Below are 25774 nucleotides of genomic sequence, written 5' to 3' on the forward strand. Positions count from 1 at the left end.
TATTTGTATGGGTAAAATATAACCAAGTATTCCTAAAAATTGGAAACTAAAACTTTCTTCTATATAATATTTCTTAGCACTTTAAAATGCAAAATGTAAGGTTTTTTCATAAATACCTTTCCCTAACTCTTCAAATCTCTTCATGAGGGGTATCCAAATGCAGGTTTTCCAGATATCACTTCCACAATATGCCTTGAAATAGCATTCTCAGATTTGGGATGAGTTCCAGTCTTTTGAGCCTATAAGGGGCCCGTCCGCCATGTGGTTTTGACATAACTTTCAGAAATCGAAAATCGTTTTATTTCTTCTATGTATGCATAAACATATCGTACATGCTCCCCAGAAGTTTCAGCCAATTATTTTTACAAATAACGAAGATGTAGCGGTCTTTAAATGATGACGTCATCCTTACTGTGTCGTCTGCATGACTGAGGTTGAAAAACTCGTCTTTGTGTGTTATTTTTGCATATCTATAGCGATTTTTCACTTATGTTTTGAACTATCGTACGTCTGGCAGAAATGCGAGGCATTGGTAGAGCGTTGTTGAACGAAATCTACTCCTCAGAGAACAGAAGCCAAAGTTTCCAAACACTTACAGAGGTTATAATGCATGCGTTTGTTTACTTGAAGTTCGTATGTAGATTGTTTTCACAACGTCCTCGGGAACTTTATAGCAAGGCCAATGTTACCTAAGGTCATAAAAAGAACAAATAGTCAATCATTTTTCCAAACAATGAAGATATAGCGGTCTTTAAATGATGACGTCATCCTTACTGCGTCGTCTACCTGACTGAGTTTGACAGAATCGTAGTTCTCTCTCTCTCTCTCTCTCTCTCTCTCTCTCTCTCTCTCGAATTATATAAAACTGCTATTTATACAAATACTATAATTCTCTCTCTCTCTCTCTCTCTCTCTCTCTCTCTCTCTCTCAAATTATATAAAACTGCCATTTATACAAATATATAATTCTCTTTCTCTCTCTCTCTCTTTCTCTCTCTCTCTCTCTCTCTCTCTCTCTCTCTCTCTCTCTCTCTCTCTGAAGTTCGCATGTAGATTGTGCTTTCATAACATCCTCGGGAACTTTATAGCAATCCCAATGTTACCTAAGGTCATAAAAAGAAAAAATAGTCTATCATTTTTCCAAACAATAATGATATAGCGGTCTTTAAATTATGATGTCATACTTACTGTCGTCTGCATGACTGAGTTTGACAGAATCGTAGTTATGTTTATTTTTGCATCTCTCTCTCTCTCTCTCTCTCTCTCTCTCTCTCTCTCTCTCTTGAATTATTCAAAGCTGCCATTTATACTAATTCTATATCAATGTTCAACTCTCTTAGAATCAAATAATGGTTGATCTCTCTCTCTCTCTCTCTCTCTCTCTCTCTCTCTCTCTCTCTCTTTGAACTGCCATCTACAGTATATCAACCAAATGCTATCACTCCAACATTAAATTCATGATCTCTCTCTCTCTCTCTCTCTCTCTCTCTCTCTCTCTCTCTACTCTTATGTTTCGATATATGTACTTCTGGCAGAAATGAAAGGCATTGGTTGAGGGTAGCTAAATGAAAACTACCAGCTACGAGAACATCAGCAAAGTTTCCAAAGACATATAGAAATTATAATGCATGTGTTTATTTACCTGAAGTTTGTATGTGGATTGTGCTTTCACAACGTCTTCTGGAACTTTATAGCAATGCCAATGTTACATAAGGTGATAGAAAGAACAAAAAGTAAGTGGAGAACAAAAAAAAAAGAACCAAGAAAGAGGGAAACATGAATAAGAGTAAAAGCTGAAACCTGCTAACTAAAACACTGGCAACAATGAGAGATCGCTGGCAACTCGTAACATAGGAATAGTAAACTGAGGGTTCAAATACCTCGTTTAGGGTGCATTTATGTAAGAATAAACAATAAAAGTTATCATAATAATATTATCTTGATTTCTTTAAGAAAAGAAGCGAAAATTTGTTGCAAATCTTTGGGAGCTCATAACTCAAAAACATACTTATTCACACTTAGGTATATTTTTCTCACTTGTTGTTCGATATTAGAGAGAAAGATATCATTGAAAAGAAAAATAAAATTCCCACAATTCTGTCAGACAAAATTTTGATTTTCTTTTTATATTTTTTTTCACGATTATTTTCCATCTAGACGAGGAAAAAAAATAAAAATTCATTAAAAAAAACAGAAAGGAAAATCAAAATTCTGTCAGACAGAATTGTTTGGTTGATATTGTAGTTTTTGTGGTATAAGTTTCAATACAATTGATGTTATAGTAGTTGGGGAAAATGTACCTAAAATTTTTTTTTTTCAAATCATGATTTTTGCTAATAAATCCAAAAGTTTTTGATCAAATGACTTGAAATTTTTATATGATGAAGGTATTATATATGTCTAAAACATATAGAAATGGTGTAATTTGGATCATTAGAAAAAAAAATGGCGGACGGTCCCCCTTAAGGGGCCCTGCCGGTATGCCAGTACATGGTGGTATAGGATGAAATCCCAAAATCCTGAAAAAATTCACTGATCTTCTTATGGCAATGGAGAATGCATATACGAAATACTTTGTCAAAATTCCTCTTACTTTCATAGTTAAAGGGTAATTAGTAAAAGTAACTCAATAAACCAAAAACATTAATTCCTACCAGAAAATATTATCGGAAATTTTAATAATTATTACATTTTAATATAAAACAAATTGTGAGCAATGTCATCTCTATAGATTCCATGGGTCAAAAGACAAAATATTACTTGGTAATTACACACTTTAGCCTTCAATCCTAGCACAAACCTCAGAGAGAGTACACATTCAAGTTTGACCTCTGACATTTACTTGCTTTCACGTCTGTTTTTCTCGGTTTTGGCAAGAATTTCATCTTGTCTAAGAGGAAAAGACATTTTTAACATCTCACTAACATAAGGAAGAAGAGAATTTCCTCTACTGAGAGTTTAGAAGTGGGTGACTTCTGCGATATTAACGTAGCTAGTAAAGGAGTGAGCTGATAAAAGAGCTACCGTCTCGCCTAAAGAAGCAAGATATTGAGCAAAGGGATCTGCATTTATGATTAAATTATGATTAATAACATTGTTTTGGTTTATTAATTTCCAAAAAAGAACATAAAATTCATAATAATCATGATTTAATCATATTGTCTTTTTGAAAATACAAAGAAAAACTTTGAACACCTGTATCGCAAAACTATACTTATTGACCTTCAAATTGTATCTTCTCCCTTATTTTCAAAGATATAGCATGGAAATTTGGTATATAACTTAGAAAAACAATATAAAACAATCAAATGTAGCTCTTTTTTCCATTTTTTTTCATATTTTCTTTTTCTTAATTTTTTCTCAGATTTTTAGGGTTTATTTTTATTACTATCATGAAAAAAAATTATATCTTGCAAAATAATTTCTTTTAGGAAATAAACTCCTCATTTAATTGGAGGTCTATATTGGGTAGTAATCCCAGGTCTTAATATTAATTACCAATGGAGGAGATAGAATTTGTAAAACACTAATTTTTAGGATAAATTGCCCTGGCTTCGCAAAACCGAAGGTCAGAGGCAAAAATCCTATGCATTTTTTGAGATGTCATAAGTCGCCTTATTACGTGGTATGAATGTCAAAGTTCTGTCATTAAAAACCGGCATTAGCAGGCAGTCCCCCTTAATGACAGTTATTTTAGCCTCTAGCAGTCTTTTCTGGACAAAAACACTGGTTTCCAAACTTGCTCATACCAAGGACTCCCAGACTTGATAAGTCCTAACTGAGTTTCCCAAACAATCAATATTTATTATTACCTTGTACTGTATAATGTAGTACATATATTATTTACAAATTCCTATGCAAGGTAACCATTAGTGAATATATAAAATATTTTCATTATTCTTTTAAATTTTTCTAAGTTCAATAAAAATTATTTTGTGGTATTCATGGTTGTGACTTCCATTGCCATTGCCTCTTATTGTGAGGAGAGTGGAACCATAGCTTATCATCATTAGAGGCATGAAGCCATTTCATTAAACTGATTTTTTTTTTCATAATCTCTATGGGTTATATCATGTTTCAATGCAATAAAGATATTGTTGATATTTTTCTCTTTCAAGTTTAAACTTTTTTTTTAGAAACATTACATTGATGCTTGAATTTGTTTTATGTAAGGAAGAATATAATTATTCCATACTTTTACTTTAACGGCTGCTTTGCGGATCCTATACAGCAGGGGAACCCCTCTCTCTAAAGGACATCCACTGTCGTTATATCTTGATTGTTCAGAGTATTCAACATTTCATATCTCGTACTGCTCATTTACTGTTAAATCTTCACTGTCATACGACTCATGGAATTAGAAAGTCTTCAATCATTTGGATGTCTCGTGGGAGCTTATTGTATAGTCTCGGGGCCGCGTATTTAAAGGCCCTGGAGCGTATAGTAGACATATATCTAGTTTCCAATAGTTTGAAACCATCTGTAACTATTTTCGTGTCAACACGATTTGTTAGCTGTGCAATATGTAGCAATTCTCTTAATTATTTTGGACGACCAGTTCTGATAACTTGGTAGGTTATTGTACATATTTTAAATTCAATTCTTGCTTTAATTGGCAGCCAGTGTAAATCAATTAGTATAGGGGTGATCCTCTCTCTTGGTGGGACACCTTTTATCAGTCTTGCTCCTCTGTTTATTATGTTTTGTAATTTCTTAAGATGTACTTTTAGTAAATTGTAATAGATGAAGTTGCAGTAGTCAATCTTGGTAATAACAGTTACCACAGGTTTCTTTACAGAATTTTCATCTAGGTACTTTTTTATAAAAGCAATATTTCTTAGATGATAACCAGCAGTTTTTACTACATTATGTATTTAAGCATTGAGAGACAAGTTACAGTCAAGAAATACACCTAGATCACGAACTTTACCAGATATTGGCACTGCATCACAATGCAATTTTCATACCATTTTTGTAAGGGGCTAGAAATGTGTACACTACTTCATTATAAACTACCTTGGGGGGCTTTGTTGTTAGGTAATAGGGAGTTTTTGAATTAATGGTTTCTTATTGAAATGAGAAGAGATATCTTTCCAGTACAACCGGTTAGATGAAAGGTTAGGGGGAGAGGGGAATGTGCTGAGAAAGCTCGAGTGTGTGTCCCCTAGATGCTGAAGCGTTGACGGGGATGGGGCCTTAGGGATTAGCAGCTGGGCTCTAATGAAAAGTGGGAACTGCTCTCCCACTGGACCCCGGTGCCCAATTGTTGATCCAACTAAATCAGTCAGCACTTTTTCTTTTCCTTTTGGTTATATCTTTTATTCTCTCATCTCTTCCTTTTGGGCTTGAACTTGTTAACGACTTTGGCTTGTTTTAATTATACTTTGGCGGCTGCTTTGGATTTGGCACAGTGTGGATGGACGGCATTCCATCTCAACCTGTACCAATTTAGACTCCATCACCCTCAGGCAGACCCCATTTTGTGCAGACCAAGTCTGTTAAGAGTTGGGCTCCTGTGATTTAGTTTCAAGTCGCCCATATTTGCAGGTAATGGGTGACGCCAGGCATTGGAGTTGTCAGTGGGAGGGGCTAACTATCCCCACTGACCAGTGTACTCCCACCTAAAGAGAGGCAGCCCCTCTATAATAGAGGACTGGTCCCCGCTAAAGCTCTTCTCGTGTTGGGCCACATGGGATAGGAGGACTGACATCCTCCGATGAGAGGTGAATAACCTGGCTTGCTTTTTCCATAAAAACCAACCCTCTGTTGACGATCTGGAAAATACAAACGTGGACCTCGGAACAGACTACTCAAACTCGGGTTCTAGTATTGTAACATTAGAACCTTATTCACGTTTAAAGAATGATTATAAGAAAACACTAGAGAAGAAGAGAGAGAAAGTAAAAAATTATGACAGTACAAAAAAAATATAGAAAAGTAGAAGTATTATCTGGTCACTATGAAGTAGTGAATTATGAATTTTTTTTCTATTTTGGAATTCGAAAATAGAAGAAATGACCGTGTAATTCTTTTTAAAATTAACAGGGAAATAGTTACTATATGTGGAGGGCAACTGAAAATTCTTCCCCAGGGAAATGGAAGTCTTTTGATAGAGACACTATCCCCGATACAAGGTGAAAGATTAAAAACACTCACTACATTGGGTGGGTTGTCAGTGTGTCAATGCGTTTCGCAGCCCACTTTCAACTAGAGTAGGGATGTGTTATATACTCCAGAATTGTTGGACCTAAAGGAAAAAGAAATTGAGGATGAACGAAAAAGTCAAGGAGTAATAAAAGTAGTCAATGAGAAAGAGAGTTGGAGAACAACGTATTCCTCTGGCTACTATGATTGTAACATTTGATCAATGCAGATTACCAAATATTGTTAAAGCTGGTTGGCCATATTTAAAGGTGAAACCATACATCCTTTCACCATTGCAATGTTATCATTGCCAAATGTATGGCCATTTAAGCCAGAAATGCAAGGAAAAACTAAATAGTAAGCCAGCTGTTTGTGCCAATTGCAATAAAAATAGTCGTGGAGCATGCACAAAAAATCCAAATTGCATACATTATGGGGAAGCACACCCAGCTACATCTAAAAGCTGTATTAAGTTTATTTTTAAAAAAGAAATTCAGGCCATTAGGACCATAGAAAGGGTTATTTTCAAAAAGGCTTGTAAAAGAGCTCTTGAGAAGCAGATAAGACCAGGGCAACCTTTTTCAATGGTTCTGAAGAAAAACTTGCCAAAGCACACAGATGAAAATTATATCCCCACTTCTAACATAAAGAAACATATGAAAATAGTTGAAGAGGTTGAAAGTCCCATTGAAAATTTATATCCAGAAATTGTAGAAAAATCAAAACATACTTGAAGATCTGAAGGATATTCAAAAGCCCTCTACTCCCATTTTAAACAATAGTACAAACCTCTCTCAGGCCGTGTTCTTGGCTGATCTGATGGAGGTTCCACTTGAAACTAATTTACCTGGTGAACCTGTAGTGGGGAAGGTGCAAAAACCTGATAGCTCACAACCTTTCAATCGAAAAAGAGAGAGACCTCCATCTCTCTCGCCTCCTACCATAAGAAACATTAAAGTCTCGACTTCAAATAATTATTATTTCCTGTCTGCTGATGTTTTGGTTGAACTGGAAGACAACTTAAATAAATCAGAAATTCAAGTTGAGCGCCACCATCCTCCTCAATAATTAGATCAAAAGGATACAAAGAAAAAGACAAACACAAAACCAGAGATTCCACTGGGAAATAGTGTTAGATTAAAGACTGCTAGTGGGAAGATTTAATTCCAAGGTGTCTTCCAAAAAATAAACCATAGTTTTTTCCTCCATTCTGCAATGGAATTGCCAGGGTTTAAGGGCGAAATATGAAGAACTTAAGCTTCTCAAACTTGAGCACTCCCCTATAATTGTATGTTTACAGTAGAGCAAGCTCGATGCTAATACTCCTTGTCCTTGAGAGTATGTTAGCCTTAGGACTCCATATGATCAACGAGCAGGGGGCCATGGGGGAAGTCTTCAATACATTTGTCGAGATGTTCCCCAAATATCTTTGTCTATCTTTACCCCTTTGCAGGCAGTGGTTTTACAGATTGATATAGGGAGGAAATACACAATCTGTTCTCTGTGCTTGTCTCCAAATGATAACATCTCATATGATAATATAGTAGAGGTGATTTAACAACTCCCACAACCTTTTCTATTACTAGGAGATCTTAATAGTAGACATCCTTTATGGTGTGATGTTTTAGCAAACGCAAGGGATAATATTATATCATCAATTTTGGAGAATGAAGATGTCGGGCTCCTTTAATACAGGTGAGCCCACACACTTTCATGTTCAGACAGGTACCTTGTCCTGCATTGGCCTATCAGTTGCAAGCTCTAACTGTCTTCTCGATTTTAATTGGAGAACATTATATGATTGGCATACTAGTGATCATGCACCAATCATTATAAACACCAACAATGGTTCACCTTTACAAGAGATTGCCATGATGGAATCTCGATATTTTGGACTGGGATAGATTTCTTGACCTAAGTGGAATTGAAGGAAATGCAGAACAGTTTGAAAGTGTTGATGATGCCATAAACTTACTCGATAGAACTCTTCAAACAGCAAGAGTCTATTTCATTCTCAAAACAACAGCGATATTTAAACAACGACCAGTCCCATGTTGGTCATTAGAACTAACTGCCCTGCACAGAGCCACAAGAAAGTCTTCAAATCGATTGCGCAGGCGCTGTACTGAAGAGAATTTAATCATGTACAAGAAACGTAGAGCACAGTTCCGTCATGCCATGAAAGAATTTAGGCGCCAGTCTTGGGTGTCATTTGTTTCCTCCATTAACATTAGAACACCAGCATCATCTCTGTGGAGAAAAGTGATAAAGATAGCATGCAAATCCACCCCAAACCCACCACCAGTGTTAAGGGTAAAAGGTCAGTATGTGACTAGAGCAACCAAAGTTAGCAATGCCCTGGCTGATCCTTTCTCAAATGAATCATGCAAGTGTAAAGCAGCGCCTGGTCACTAGTATAGGAGCATTGAAGAAAAGAAAGTTTTAAAGTTTTGCAACAAGAAGGGAAGAATCATACAATTCTCCTTTAATTGAAATAGAACTTGTTTCTGCACTTGCTACATGTAACGATACAACCCCCGGACCCTGGGTATTGCGTTGAATGGGATTAATGAAAATTAGCATATCAGTTTTTGCTGAATATTTGGTGACTGGATGTGGCTGGACGCTAAGTAATTTCTCTACACTTTAATTTTCTACTTCTTGTGATTGGAATTAAATTTTTAATTTTACATTTCATTGATTTTAAGTATTTGTTTTAATATGAAATATATTCTATTTTATTATTGTAGTCATTACTAGCTAATATACTCGTTTCAGATCTTTTGTAACTAACAATTAATATAAAAGTATATCATTGCCATCTATCTATTTACTGAGGCACTTCCCCCAATTTTAGGGGTTAGTAACATAAAAATAAAAATAAAAAAATGGGGTTTTTTCTTCTCTTCGCTCTTGCCAGCCTGACGAGGGACTTGGCCGAGTTTAGTCTACCACAAATGAAGTTTTATATGCTGAGTCCCCAACTGTTGCTACCTCAGCGGTTATCAAGGGGACCGGAGGAAGCAGCAGGGCCTACCGGAACTGTCACAATTGCTCGCCGTTCATTCCTATTTCTAGCATGTTCCCTTGCCTCTCTCACATCTATCCTATCACCCTGAGCTTTCTTCACTCCATCCATCCACCCAAACTTTGGCCTTCTTCTTTTACCTCTACCATCAACTCCCCCAGATGCTGAAGCCTTGATGAGGATAGGGGCTTAGGAATTAGCAGCTGGACTCTAATGAACAGTGGGAACTAATTTCCCACTGGACCTCGGTGCCCAGCTGTTGATCCAACTAAATCAGTCAGCACTTTCTCTTTTCCTTTTGGTTATTTCTTTTATTCTCCCATCTCCTCCTTTTGGGCTTGAACTTGTTGACGACATTGGCTTGTTTGATTATACTTTGGCTGCTTCTTTGGATTTGGCACAATGTGGGATGGACAACTTTCCATCTCAACCTGTGCCAATTTAGACGCCATCACCCTCTGACAGACCCCATTTTGTGCAGAACAAATCTGTTAAGAGTCGGGCTCCAGTGATCTGGTTGTAAGTCACCCATATTTGCGGGTAATGGGTGACGCCAGGCATTGGAGTCGCCAGTGGGAGGGGCTAACTACCCCTACTGACCAGTGTACGCCCTTCTAAAGAGAGACAGTCCCTCTCTAATAGAGGACTGGTCCCCGCTGAAAGTTTTTCTCGTGTTGGACTACACGGGATAGGAGGATTGACATCCTCTGATAGGAGTGGATAACCCGGCTTGCCTTTTCCCAAAAAAAAACAACCCCTCTGTTGACGACATGGAAAATAGAAACATGGACCTCGGTACAGACAGCTCCAACTCAGGTTCTAATATCGTAACATTAGAACATTATTCACGTTATGCTAAGAATGATAAGAAAATATTAGATTAGAGAGAAAGAGTGAGAAACGCTGACAGTACAGAAAGATATAGAAAAGTATAAATATTGCCGGGTCACTATGAAGTAGTGAACCATGAAATTTTTTTTATTCTGGAATTGGAAAATGGAAGAAATGAGTGTGTAAATGTTGTTAAAGCTAACAGAGAAATAGTTACTATATGTGGAGCGCAGCCAAAAATTCTTCCCAGAGTAGGGGTGTGATATATGCTCCAGAATTACTGGACATAGAGGAAAAAGAAATTGAGGATGAACGGAAAAGTCAAGGAGTAGTAAAAGTAGTCAGAATGAGAAAGAGAGTTGGAGAACGTATTCCTCTTGCTACTTTGATTATAACATTTGATCAATGTAGATTACCAAATGTTATTAAAGCTTGTTGGCTATCTTTGAAGGTGAAACCATATATCCTTTCACCATTACGATGTTATTAATGTCAAATGTATGGCCATTTAAGCCAGAAATGCAAGGAAAAACTAAATAATAAGCCAGCTGTTTATGCCAACTGTGGAAAAAATAATCATGGTGCATGCATAGAAAATCCAAATTGCATACATTGTGGGGACGCACACCCAGGTACATCTAAAAGCTGTGTTAAGTTTATTTTTGAAAAAGAAATTCATTCCATTAGGACCATAGAAAGGGTTACTTTTTAAGAGGCTTGTAAAAGAGCTCTTGAAAAGCAAATAAGACAAGGGCAACCTTTTTCAGTGGTTCTGAAGAAAAACTTACCAACGCACAAGGACGAAAAGTTTATCCCTAATTCTAACATAAAGAAACATATGAAAGTAGTTGAAGAGTTTGAAAGTCCCATTGAAAATTTATATCCAGAAATTTTAGAAAAATCAAAACAGATACTTGAAGATCTAAAAGATATTCAAAAGCCATCTACTCCATTTCTAAGCAATGGTACAAACCTCTCTCCAGTCGTGTCCTTGCCTGATCTGATGGAGGTTCCACTTGAAACCAATTTAACTGATGATCCTGTTGTGGGGAAGGTGAAAAAACCTAATAGCCCACAACCTTTTAATCGAAAAAGAGAGAGACCTCCATCTCTTTCGCCTTTTACCACAAGAATCATAAAAGTCACGACTTGAAATAGATATGATGTCTTGTCTGTTGATGTTTCTTATCAAGTAGAAGGTAAATTAGGTAAATCAGAAATTCAAGTTGATGTCCACCACCCTCCTCAACAATTAGATCAAAAGGATACAAAGAAAAACACAAACATAAATCCCATTATTCAAGATCCTCTATAGAGATACCACCGGGAAATAGTGTTAGAACAAATATTGCTAATGGGAAGACCTCATCCAAGTTGTCTTCCAAAAAATAAACCATAGTTTTTCCTCCATTCTGCAATGGAAATGCCAGGGTTTAAGGGCGAAATATGAAGAACTTATGCTCCTCATACATGAGCACTCTCCTGTAATTGTATGTCTATAGGAGAGCAAGCTCGATGCTAATACTCCTTGTCCTCAAGAGTATTTTAGCTATAGGACACCATATGATCAACGAGCTGGAAACCATGGGGGAAGTCTTGTATACGTTTGTCAAGATGTTATCCAAATATCTTTGTCTATCTGTACCCCTCTGCAGGCAGTGGTTGTACAGATTGTTATAGGGAGAAAATACACAATCTGTTCTCTTTACTTGCCTCCAAGTGATAACATCTTGTATGACAATTTAGTAGAGGTGATTAAATAACTCCCACAACCTTTTCTCTTATTAGGAGATCTTAATAGTAGACATCCTTTATGGGGTGATGTTTTGGCAAACACAAGGGGTAATAGTATATCAATTTTGGAGAATGAAGATGTAGGACTCCTGAATACAGGAGAGCCCACACACTTTCATGTACAGACAGATACCTTTTCCTGCATTAACCTATCAGTTGCAAGCTCTAACTGTCTTCTTGATTTTAATACGAGAACATTAGATGATTGGCATACTAGTGATCATGCACCAATCATTAGAAACACCAACAATGGTCCACCTTTACAGAGATTGCCACGATGGAATCTTGATAAGGCGGACTGGGGTATATTTCGGGAGCTAAGTGAAATTGAGGAATGTACGACAGTTTGAAAGTGTTGATGATGCCATAGACTTACTTAATGGAACTCTTCACACTGCAGGAGTCAATTCCATTCCCATTCAAACGATGACTACTCCCCTGGTGTTCACCAGACGTAACTGCCCTGCAAAGAGCCACAAGAAAGTCTTTAACTCCATTGCGTAGGCTCCGTTCTGAGGAAAATATAGCTATATACAAGAAATGTAGAGCACTGTTCCATCGTGCCATGAAAGTAGCTAGACGCCATTCTTGGGTGTCATTTATTTTGTCCATTAACAGTAGAACACCAACATATTGTGTGTGGAGGAAAGTGAAAAAATAGCAGGCAAATACACCCCAAACCCACCACCTGTGTTAAGGGTAAATGGTCAGTATATAACTGGAGCAACCGAAGTTAGCAGTGCTCTGGCTGATCATATTTCAAATGTATCATGCAAGTATGAAGCAGCTCCTTGTCACCAGTATAGGAACATTGAAGGAAAAGTTTTATATTTTGCAACAAGAAAAGAAGTCATACAATTCTCCTTTTGCTGAAAGAGAATTTGATTCTGCATTTGCTACGTCTACTGATACAGCTCCTGGACCCGATGGAATTCCTTATGCAATAATTAAACGTGTACATTTTAATACAGTGTTATTTATTTTAAGCATTATTGATAGAATATGGCATGATCATAGTTATCCAAGTGTTTGGGACCTAGCCATTATTTTAGCCTTTTTATAACCGGGTAAGGATAAGTTTTTAGCAGCAAGCTGTAGACCTATTGCATTGACATCTTCCTTATGTAAGATCATGGAGAAGATGGTCAATGCAAGGCTGATGACGTACCTTGAAAAGAAGGGTATTTTATCACCCATTCAATGTGGATTCAGGAAAATGCACTCAACAACTAATATGTTGATACAACTTGAGTCGTCTATTTGTGAAGCCTTTGCTTCCAAACAGCACCATGTAACAGTTTTTTTTTTTTACCTTAAAAAGGCATATGATACTGCATGGAGATATGGTATACTTAAAACCATTCATGAATTGGGTTTAAGTGGAGAGCTACAACCATTTATTCAGTCATTTCTTTCACATAGAGTTTTCCAAGTGAGAGTGGGGGAAACTCTATCAGAGAGTAAATGTCAGGAAGAAGGAGTTTTCCAGGGTAGTGTGCTGAGTGTGACTCTATTCGCACTAGTAATTAAAAGGATATCCTCAGTCATTCCCCAAGATATCCTCTCTACACTATTTGTGGATGATCTCTCTATATCATTTGCTGGAGGTAGAATGGTAATGGCTAAGAGAAAACTACAACTTGCAATTGATAAAATTATTCAGTGGACTGATATGAATAGGTTCAAGTTTTCAACAAGCAAAACTACTATTGTCCATTTCTGTCATATCCGTGGATTACATCCAGACCCGGATATATACATGAAAGGACAACGGATCCCATGTGTAGGGGAAGCTAAATTTTTAGGATTGATTTTCGATTGTAGGTTGTCCTGGGTCCTGCACTTAAGGCATTAAAAGCTAAATTTCTTGAGGCTCTGAAAATTTTGAAAGTGTTGTCCCATACATCATTGGGGGCAGACCGTATAACTATTTTAAAATTATACAAGGCCTCAATTTTTTCCAAAATTAGTTATGGGTGTGAAATATACTTCTCACTCACCCTAAGCCGGTTAAAGATATTAGATTCTATACATCATGCTTGTATTAGATTATCCACAGGAGCGTTTAGAACCTGACCTATCCCAAGTCTCCTTGTTGATGCCCGAGAGTTACCTCTAGACCATTAACACATATCTTCCATTATTCGGTATTGGTTTATGTTGCAAAGACTTCCCAACTCTCTATTCTTTCAGACTGCAAGCCTTGTAAGGCACTCTACATACTGATTTGTACCCAAAATCTCCTCAACCTTATGGCTTTTGGGTAAAACAAATATTAAACAGGTTGATTTAATTAGAGGTATGGTTCTTCCATTTAAGATGTCATCAACCCCTCCCTGGAAATTATCAGAGATATCTTTTTGTAAATATTTTATTGGTGTTAAGAAAAATATGACTGACTTAGAAGCTAGGTCTCTTTTTATGGAACAGTTTGAGGAACATAAGGAATCCACTTTTATATACAATGATGGCTGCAAATCTGATGCTGGCGTTGGATTTGGAGTATATAGTAGTTCTTTTAACTGTAGGGGTGCACTTTCTCAAATATCTTCAATATTTACTGCGGAATTATATGGCATACTAACCGCTATTGAGATAATAGCGTTTAAAGATTAGGCCAATTTTACCCTTTTTAGTGATTCAAGAAGTTTCCTTTAAGCTTTAGAAGGTTTTAATTGTAGTAACCCTTTAGTTTTAATGATTTTAGAGTGGCTTTTAATCATTGGCCTGAAAGGTATAACAGTTCGATTTTGCTGGGTTCCGGCCCACATAGGGGTGTCTGGAAATGAAGAGGCAGATTCGATGGCAAAGATTGCTGCAGCAGAGTTGTTACCAAGAAGGTATCCCATTTATTTTAATGATTTTTTACCAGGAATAAGAATTTTACTTACAACATTTGGCAACAGCATTGGGATAGTTTAATCAAAAATAAGATAAGAGAAATTGCGATTGTTATATCCCCTTGGAGATCTAATGGGATGCCCCAAAAATGGGAGATTACTCTTTGTCGTCTCCGCATTGGTCACACTCGGATGATGCATGAGTATCTGATGGCTGGCCAACACCAACCATATTTTGACAACTTTAATACCCTTGACTGTGAGGCATGTGTTGACCGAATGCCCCACTTATAGCACAGAAAGAAATAGATATCTGTTAGAGGCTCGGGGTGAAGATAAATGTAGGTTTATCCTTGCCAAGATCCTTGGACATAATGTGTCGTACAATGATAGTGGGATTTTCAAATTTTCGTCAGAAGCCGGTCTTCTTAATGCTATCTAACTTTTATAACATCTTTATTTATAATAAACGATATTGGCGTCAATGACCTTCGATGTCAGGATGCCAGAGAATTCCAAATTAATCAATCTCCCATCAACTCTTTCATCATCACCTTCAGCAGACAGCTTATTTCCAATCTGTCTTCAGGACCAAGCCAGCTCAACACATTCATATCCACTCTAGCTGTAAAATCATTCCTCAAACCAGTTCTCACCCTCACTACTACGTTCCTAACCCTATCTCTTCGAGATACATCAGCCAAACTCCTCAGACACTTCATGTCGATCACATTCAATTTCTGTGTCCCTGTCACTTTCATTCCCCACATTATCCATACGTGACAGTTGGTACAATCACTTTCTCATACAGAACTCACTAAATTTGTTCACTGCCCCCAACACTTTACATCCTTCTTTCACACATTGATGCACATCTGCTTTAACTCCACCATTTGCTGCAACAACAGACCCTAAGTATCTAAACTGATCTACTTCCTCAGTAACTCTCCATTCAACATGACATTCAACCTAGAACCACCCTCCTTTTTCGTGCATCTCATAACCTTACTCTTACCCGCATTAACACTACTTCCTTTTGTCACTTAACCTTCTAAACTGTCGCTAATTGACCAAGCTTCTCCTCCGAGTCTAGAATCAGTGCAGTATCACCCGCAAACAACAACTGATTTAACTCCCACTTATGATCACTCTCGTCTATGAGTTTCACTTCTCGACCAAGCACTCGAGCATTCACCTCTCTCACCACTCCATCAACAAACAAATTGAAGAACCATGGTAACATTACACATCCCTGTCTCGGCACCACTCTCACTGGGAACCACTCACTCACTTCATTTCCTATCCTATCTCACACTTTACTTCCTATGTAGAAATTATTCACTGCTCGCCTAAACTTTCCATCTATTTCATATAACCTCATCACGTTCCACATCGCTTCCTTATTAATTCTATCTTACACTTTCTCCAGATCCATAAACGCAACATACACCACCTTTCATTTTTCTAAATAGTTCTCGCATATCTGCCCAGCTTTAAAAATCTGATTCATACATCCTCTTCTAAAATCACCCTATACTTCTTAGATTGCATTCTCTGATTTATCCTTTATCCTATAAATTAGTACTCTACCATACAATTTTCCAACCACACTCAACAAACTAATACCCCTTGAATTACAACACTCATGCACATCTCCCTTACCTTTATACAGTATAGTGGTACAATACATGCACATACCCAGGCCACTGGTATCATTGACAACATAAAACATATATTAAACAATCTCGCCAACCATTCAAGTCCAGTCACACACCCTTTCTTTAACATATCAGTACTCACACTATCCATACCAGGTGCTTTTCCTACTCTTGTTACATCTACTGCAATCCTCACTTCCTCTCTTGTAACCTCTCTCATTCTCATCTCCCACCACTGGCACCTCAACACCTACAACAGCAATTAGATCTGGCTCCCTATAATCCTCTACATTCAGTAATCTTTCAAAATATTCCGCCCACCTTTTCCTTGCCTCCTCTCATTTCAACAACCTTCCATTTTCATCTTTCGCTGTCTTCAATTCTCGAACCACCCTTCCTTACTCTCCTCACTTCTTTCCAGAACTTCTTCCTATGCTCTTCATATTTACAACCCAATCTCTGACCCTCCAGTCAGCTGCCCTCTTTGCCTCCACTACCTTACATTTTACTTCCACATTTATCTCTCCATATCTTTCATACTTCTCTACACTTATTCTGCAGCCATTGTTCAAATGGCTTCTTTTTCACTTTTATCTTTACTCCTTCATTCCACCATTCACTACCCTTCCTCATGTGACTATAGTACATTTATTTTATGAATGTCTTCATTAGCGTTTAATGCTAATTCTAATTGATATCCTGCTGATGCAATGACGTATTGTTTACTCTATAGAAGGGCATTTTCCCCAGGGAATTCTTAATCATTTGCTATTTCTTTTAATAGTTTTGACAATTTATCGTAGCTTATCATCATTGGAGGCATGAAACCATTTCATTAAGCTGAATTTTTTTTTTCATAATCTTTATAGGTTATGTTTAAATCCAATAAAAATTATATTTTTGGGCTCAGGCCATTTCGTCCTGATGGAAATTCCTCATTTGCAGCTTCTACTTGGGATATATCTGCGATTGATATACCAGAAAAATTTTACCTTAAAAGTATCAACGTAGTTCTAATCTCCGAAGCGAATATCTCGAGAGATATTGTCTCTATAAACCCTCTTAATTAGATAATGCCTTGATGAAGTCTTTGAGTTTCAGCACGGCATATCATTCCCGTGCTGAAACTTGGTGACGGGCAAGAGGGATCTCGAACTTGGGGAAATTCCTCCTCCAGTTTGAATATAAATTTCTCTCTCTGTCATCTTTTTCTTCCTCTTCATATTACTTCGACCTTCTCCTAATTTTATAAACTTTCTTTCGTGTTGCTGTCCCACCTCTTGAGTAAAATTTCCCATATGTATGTATATATATTTACATATATATATGTATGTCTTTTTTTTTTAATGACAGGGATGTTTCTACATCTGTTATTGCTGCCTGCTTTGATGAATGGGAGGAGGTGTCATGGTTGGGAGGTATTTGCGCTCAAAGCTATATGTGAGAGTATTGGATGATGTCAGCCATTCCAAAGATGGTTTGGACCTTTTTGGCAGAACTACTCTCAAGTGTTGGATCTTCAGAATCTAGGGGGATCCAATGCTTGTGGTAGGACTCTCGGATTTTGGCTGGAAGCCCATCATTACAGATATGGGGAGGGAGGATAATTCCATAGTTTCCTAGTCTCGGTCCTAACAAGCGGGTTCAGCTTACACCTGTGCCTCTATATCTGTTTTGGTGCTATCCTTTGGGTGGACCATATAGGAAGTATACTCTCATTGCCCCAATAGTGGAGAGTGCAAATTTCCTTTCCAACATGTGATGCCTTAATGTTCGCAATCAGGTGAATCAAACAATTTCAAATATCACGTTTCTCTTATATTTTTGTTATGGATTCTTTCGACAATGACCCCCCTCCACTGGATACGCCGACTTGCCCCCAGCACTGTTGAAGACCTCTGGGATTTCATTTGAAGAAAATTCTGTTGACGACTTAGGACTTAAAAAAGGACTCTTCTTTGAACATTAAAAAAAGGGTAATGTGGGCAACACAGGAAAATTGAAAATCCTACATGTTACCCAAATCCCATTAGAAGCTAATTATGATGTGCTACGTAAAATATTTGAACGTTACGGTTTAATAAAATAGAATGAAACTTCAAGATGATAAATGGGATTCTTGGTTATCATTTAATTGTCATGAGGAAGCATTCAATGCAAGCCGTAACATAATGAATATTAAAGTAGGTAATGTGAGTAATAAGGGTGCTCTGTGTGATGGGGTACCTAAAGATCTGGATGTCTACAGACCAGTAGACTGTATCGATGAATAGATAGAAATGGTTATGCCATCCTAAAGAAAGCCAAACCACCAATTTGGCTTCTTGCTCAATCTATAGGAGGTACAGAAAATTATTTTGAAATTGCAAATTTCTTCAGAGGATGGCAGGAATGATCGCACGTGGAGATATATCTCAATTCGGCAAGAAAAGTTACTTGATAAAGGCCAAGTCATAGACACAGTCTGTTATATTATCCAATTTAAAGACAGAAAATGATGGTATAAAATTGGATATTAAACCCCATCTAAACTTTAGCTATGGAAAGGGAGTGGTTTTCAATAGGGATCTATATGAATTGACAGAAGAGGAGATGTTTGCTATGTGTTCACTATTAGTGTGGAAAGTCCATAAAGTACCTGGAACATCAATGATTGTCCTTACCATCCAGGATGCTGATGTACCTTTCCACATAGAAAATGAAAGGATTAGATTTTGACCTGTTAAGCAGAAGCCAATGCAAGGTTTTAGTTACTTTAAATTTGGGTATCCTTCCAAAGTTTGCTAGAATGATAAAATTAGTAATACTTGCTCCAATCTTTACCATGGAGAATGTACACTTGAGGCAAGATGCTTGAACTGCAACTCTAATCTTAAATCTAATGTTAGGAGCTGCCAGTTTTATAAGTTAGAAGAGGCTGCCAGTTTTATAAGTTGGAAGAGGCTGCTCTCAATAAATCAATTATTGAGCATGTAAGCGTTGGGCATGCCAAGAGATTATTAAATAAATCTATTACCTATGCAAAAACATTAAAAACATGAGAAAAAGTTCCTAGGGAATCATCTAACCCACTACTACTTAAGGTAGTTATCGAAAAAGAAATTCACCATCTACTGATAAAGTGCTGCATATTAAGACAAGAATATCTCCTAAAGATTTACCATTGCGTATCAACAAAAAGACTTTGCCCACCACTATCCAACCTTTATTCCCCATTACAGAGGATAGTACTAACCTCTCCCAGGCCATGTCCTTGTAGAATTTAATGGAGATTCCACTTGAAACCAAGTTATCAGGTGCACCTGTAGTGGGAAGGTACAAAAACCTGGTAGCTCACAACCTATTAATCGGAAAAGAGAAAGACCTCCATCTCTCTCACCCCCTTCCATAAGAAATATTAAGAGTTATGACATCAAATAGATATGTTTTGTCTGTTGATGTTTCTGATCAACCAGAAAACAATTTAAATAAATCTGAAATTCAAGTTGAGGTCCACCATCCCCCCTCAACAATTAGATCAAAATAACAAAAAGAAAGTAACAAACATAAAACCCAATTTATCAAGACCCTCGCTAACAAAACCACTGGGAATTACTGTTAGATCAAAAACTGCTAATGGGAAGACTTCATCCAAAATTTCTTCCAAAAAATAAAGTATAATTTTTTCCTCCATTTTGCAATGGAATTGTCAGGGTTTAAGGGCCAAATATGAAGAACTTAATTCACGAGCATTCCCCCATAATTATGTGTACAGGGGAGCAAGCTTGATGCTAGTACCCCTTGTCCTCTCGAATATATTAGCTATATGACACCATATGATCACTGAGTAGGGAGCCATGGCGGAAGTGTCATATACGTTCGTCGAGATATTTCTCAAATATCTTTTTCTATCTGTGCACCTCTGTAGGCAGTGGCTGTACAGATTGAAATAGGAAGAAAATATACAAATTGCTCTCAGTACTTGCCTCCAAATGATAACATATCGTATGATAATTTAGTAGAGGTGATTCAATAACTCCCTCATCCTTTTCTTTTACTTGCAGATTTGAATAATAGACATCTTTTGTCGGGTGATGTTTTAGCAAACAGCAGAGGCAATATTATATCGTCAATTTTGGGAAATAAGGATGTTGGACTCCTCAATACAGGAGAGCCCACACACTTCCATGTTCAAACAGGTACCTAGTTATGCATTGACCTTTCAATTGCAAGCTCTAACTGCCTTCTTGATTTTGATTGGAGGACATTAGATGATTGGCATACTAGTGATCATGCACCAATCATTATAAACACCAGCATATACCAAGCATTTTAAAGACCACAACACGTGTTTTTGTGCACCGCAACTTGCAAGCCACTTCTAACACCCCCTTACATGGGGCCTTTCCTTGTTATCGGTCACAAGCCAAAGACTTTCATAATTAACTTTTGTGGTAAAGATGATTGCCTAAAATCTGTGTATCTCCTGCAAGATGACCCACCTACAGGTCGCCCCTCTCGGCCAGACTGCCTTATTTCACATGTCTGTTTTAGGGGGGAGCCATGTTGTGCATGTGTTATATACATGGTCATACGTTGTAATGTGATTGATCTTATTTTCTCTCTCTCTGTCTCTCCTGCTCTGATATTAGAAAAACCTGTTTAAAGCTTGCATTGCATGTTTCAAATTGTAACTTTTTTTATGTCATTGTTATCCTCGACCATTTATACAGTATAAGCTTATATCGCGTCAACTAACTAGTGACGTCCAGCCTGTCTTTCTATTAAGACCAAGTCACGGCCTGCTACACTCCCAATATGACTTCATTTCTACAACTTTTGAGCAAAGGCATTGTTATGTGCATAAAAGGCCTTTGCACTCAAAGATGGCCATAATGTATTGCTGTAAAAACTTTGCCATCACAATTGTAGATAACAGGACTTGCCAGGACATTTATGAAGGATTCCATGGTGTCTGTACCGTTACAAACGATCAATCGTAGTGTGATGAATTTGTCAAGTGGGTTTGTAATAGGGCTCAAAGACCTATGGATTCACTTATGTAAAAGCATCAGTTTCCTACATTTAGCTATTAAGAGACCTGTTTAAACAATTTAATATAGCACCAAAACTGTGAAGTGTGGAAAACCAGTGTCATATAATTACGAATACTTTTTTTTTTTTTTTTTTTTTTGGCTATTTTTAAAGGGGAACCATATATTTGCATAACTATAAAGTTTAGTACCTCAATAACCTAACCTCAGGGAATGTTCAGAGTTGACAGTAATAGGAAAAACTAGGTAGGAACTGCCTAAAACATTGTTTTTCCTAAACATTAAAAAGTAGTTGTTGGGTACACTGGTATGTATGGTTATAACAGATGATCCTTAACCAGCTACATTGATTTAAAGGTTGCTCATGTATGGCAGAGGCAAGGGACAGTGACAGTGCCCTAGACCTACCATTATATATATATATATATATATATATATATATATATATATATATATATATATATATATATATGATCAGTGCTGAAGTCCCCTCTCCATCAATCTAGGGCCAGGGAGGGAAGGCAGGTAGACTTATAGGCTTTACCCAATTCCCCCAGCTCAAGCCCACAAAGGCAGTGAGGTTGCAGACACTACTAAAAACTATAGAGCTTAAGTGGGTCTCAAACCCCCCGGGGTGTCTAACAGATCAATAGGCAGGGGCTTTTCCAATATGCTGCCACAACAGATGTTCCGTAACCATCTACATTGGTACAACAGATTATCCGGAACCATATACATTGGTACAGCAGATGATAGAAAACCTTCTATGGTGGCTCATACATTGGTACAGCAGATGATAGAAAACCTTCTATGGTGGCTGCCCCCTACCCACCCACAATTTTCTGTGCCATCTGCTTCTGAAGCGCAATTCTGTGTCTTTTGCTCCTAAGGTACAATCGGCTGCCTCATCTTCTCCTAAAACACAATTCTCTGTTATGTCCACCCTCATGATGTTCTTTATCTAACACTATTCGAGTCTGCTTTTCCTTTGTAATATACTGACATTGATCAAGGTGATGCTTCTTGTGTTTTCTGTAAAGATCAAGACCCCAAAAACTGCCTTCACAATACCTACCTTATCATTTACAGTGACTGATCTAGGCAGTGTATCACCATCAATCCTCATGGATGATCTCATATATGAGGAAGAATGCATTAGTTGGTTAGTAATTGTTCCATAGAGTATTACATATGTTCACTTAGCAATAAAATTGATCCTACTGTTTAAAAACATTTCACACACTAGAGGTGTCTAACTACATATGTTTTCTTTGTAGGTTTTTTTCCGTTAGATCCATGTGATTGATTTAAAGTTATGAACTACTGTGAATTTTTAGGAGAAAGTGAGAAAGAGGGGTATTGTTGTTGGACTAAAGTATTGACTAGGTAAGGGAAGAGAGTGATAAATTGGTTGCAGGGCAACCAGGATGCAGTACTGTACTTCTTTAAAATCATATTTTTTGGCATAAAATTAGAGATGGCCAAGTTATTTTCCTAAGAAAATCCTTGCCTTACCCTTGTATTGATAAAATACTTGCTGAGCATTCCCCCTTATGCATATTTAATGATCATTAAAGTTAGTAAAGTAGCAAGCTTCTGAAAATCAATCTACCTACTCTCATTGATATCTTTTAAATATAGCATGTATTTACATTAGAAATTTATTTTTGTTGGCAGAATTTTCACTGAAGACTTCCTATAGAAAAATATTGAGTATTTATTGCAGAGTTAACCATTTTTATATTGCAATACTGTATCAATTATATTAGCTGTATAGCTTAATTTCAGATTGTGAAAAGCAGTAAAAAATTCTTTGAATTTACAGAGTACAGTTGCTATGATAAAACTTTCCCATTTGTTACTAGCTTTGTTAGTAGTTAGCATAGCTATTTTGAAGGAAAATTTGTATGTTTGAGGTTTACTATCTATATTACAAATAAACACTCCAAATAAAACCATTTAGCATTAATTTTGGAGGCTGTACCAATTCTGAGACTGTCCACTTGTACAGTGTGTCCTTATTAGTGGTTAATAAAAAGTAGACTGAATAATCCCATTTATTGCTGTGACAAGAGTATTATTTGAAGTAATTATCCTTAATCTTATCCCTAGTCATCCTTTTAAAGTAATAGCTTATATTGATATTTGTTTACAAGACCATGCTCTCCATTTCCTACCAAATTATGCAGTCCTGCAGCTCTCCTCTTGTACAGTAATTAGGTGGTTACTGATATGCTGGGAAAGTAAAAAATGGTAAGATATATTGAGCAGGGGAAGGGGGAGGGGTTGGTGGAGGGGGGTACTAAATGACCTGGAACTGACATCGTGAACATAGTCAACCAAAGAGAAGTTCATGACGACAGCACACATTTGGTATATAATCAGAATATATACTAAATAAAAAATGGAGTAATTACTCAAAAGTGTCACTATTTGTGAATTTTATATGTAATTTGGTAAATACTTGACAATAGATCTTATAAATGTTTTAAAAGAAACTTTTTATGAGAATGACTATTTTTGAAGCTTATGTTGTCATTGGTGGGAAATTGGAATTTGGGTGGGCAGAAGATGTTACAACAGAGAGTGATAGATCCAGAGAGTGATAGATCCAGAGAGTGATAGATCGTGCAATGGTGCTGTCAAAGATCGAGCCCGTGAAATACGAATTTGGCTGTGTGAATAGTATTTTTGTGTTAAGGGATAATTTAAAGGAGATAAATTTTGTAATAAAACAATTACAGGAAGTTACAGAGTTATTAGCAAAAAACACAACTGTGGCTGTTGTGGCAACAAGTGTCAACTTGACAGCAAAAGGTAGGTTTGGCAGTGCCAGAAAAAAGTTTCCATTGGAAACCGGAAGGCCAAAAAGTGCAATTATTCTGTAACAGTGTTTAAAGGGTTGTGGCTGTACCAGGTCAAGGTGAAGGCTGGAGATGATTTATTTTTTAGTGGAGTGTATCCAGACGAAATATTCAGTTACGAATTAATCCACCGGGAAATAGGGTGGACTAATAAAACTATTGGTGACTGGTCTAATTTTATCAGGGGGTTCTTGAAAATTAATGTCAGGGGGTGAGGAATCATATTGGTGGCCCGGGGTTTAATAGCAGAAATTGACTAAAGCAAATTCGGGAAAAGGAAGTACAATAAAGGCCGAAGAGTGGACGGCCAGTTGGTCTTTGTTAGAACTTGCAGGGAGACCCAGGATTTTTTTGCAGATCCAGTGGAAACTCAGGACCGGGAAACACTGTTGGCTATAATTAAGAAGTACGTGTTGCCAGGTCGCACCATTACATCAGATTGCTGGTACGTTTATAATTGTTTGGGAACTGAAGGATTCAATCGTCTCACAGTGAATCATACTTATAACTTTGTGAACATGGAAAATGGTGGCTACACCAATACCATTGAGAGGCAGTGGCGCAGCTATAAGGAGTGGGTGCCAAATTTCCGCTGGAAGAAGTGCCATTTTAGGGGGTTTCTGGCTCGATTTTATTTTTTCAAGGTGGAAGAGCCTAGTAGACAGTTGCCACCTCTTCCAGCTTGCAATGGCAGCTTTGTACCCTCTTACAAACTGGGAATGATATTTTAATAAAATTTAATATAGTAGTAAAGTAATTAAAAGATAGAAAAGTAGTATAGTAGCAGTACATCTAAGGCAAGCATCCTTAGGCAGTGGTCAGTAGATGGCGTTAGTGTAGCAAAATGTCGTCTTGGAAAATTAGTCATTCTCAAAATAGATCCTTTAAACAAACACTTTAATAAGATTTATTATCAAATATTTACCAAATAAAATATACATTTTACATGTAGTGACACTTTTGAGTAATTACTCCCTTTTTTAATTTGGTATATATTTTGAAAATATATCAAATTTATTCTGTCAGTGTGGTGCCTGTAGTTCGGCGTCTCGTTATAGTGGTGATGGGTAGATTAAACTAGTTATGGTGCACCATTCTGGCTTTAATAGGGCCCATTTTTGGAAACCTGGCACATTGTATAACAAAGAATGTTTAATAGTGTCAGTGTTTTCATTTGTAAACGGGCTACTGCGGCACTTACTATTTGAATGTTGCGCCATTAGACGACTTTAGAGGGACCAGGTCGCCTGGAATCGTAAATTATTTTTGGGATGAATTTGAAAAAACTAGTGATTAAGACCGAGTTTATTGGCATTGGAATGTAGCCATGGGCGTTGATCAATATATTGCTGGTGATATCCATTATCATTAACAAGGTAAGTTTGTTGCGATATTCTGTCGGACGGGGTACTCCTCCACAAACCCCCTCCCCTGCTCAACATATCTTACTATTTTTGCCCTAATAGCATTTAAATATCCTCATAATTGCTGTACAAGAAGAGGAGAGCTGCAGGACTGCATAATTTGGGAGTAAATGGAGAGTGTGGTCTTGTGAATAAATACCCTTAATTTTTATGGTGCC

General features: G+C 37.1%; 1 protein-coding gene across 1 annotated transcript in view; it reads left to right on the plus strand.

Moving 5' to 3' along the window:
- The window catches only part of LOC137641382 (RING finger protein 17-like), a 1982860-nt gene that overhangs the window by 943100 nt on the left and 1013986 nt on the right, over window positions 1–25774 (plus strand). The window lies entirely within an intron of this gene.

Source organism: Palaemon carinicauda, chromosome 5, assembly GCF_036898095.1.
Source record: "Palaemon carinicauda isolate YSFRI2023 chromosome 5, ASM3689809v2, whole genome shotgun sequence".
NCBI lineage: Eukaryota > Metazoa > Arthropoda > Malacostraca > Decapoda > Palaemonidae > Palaemon > Palaemon carinicauda.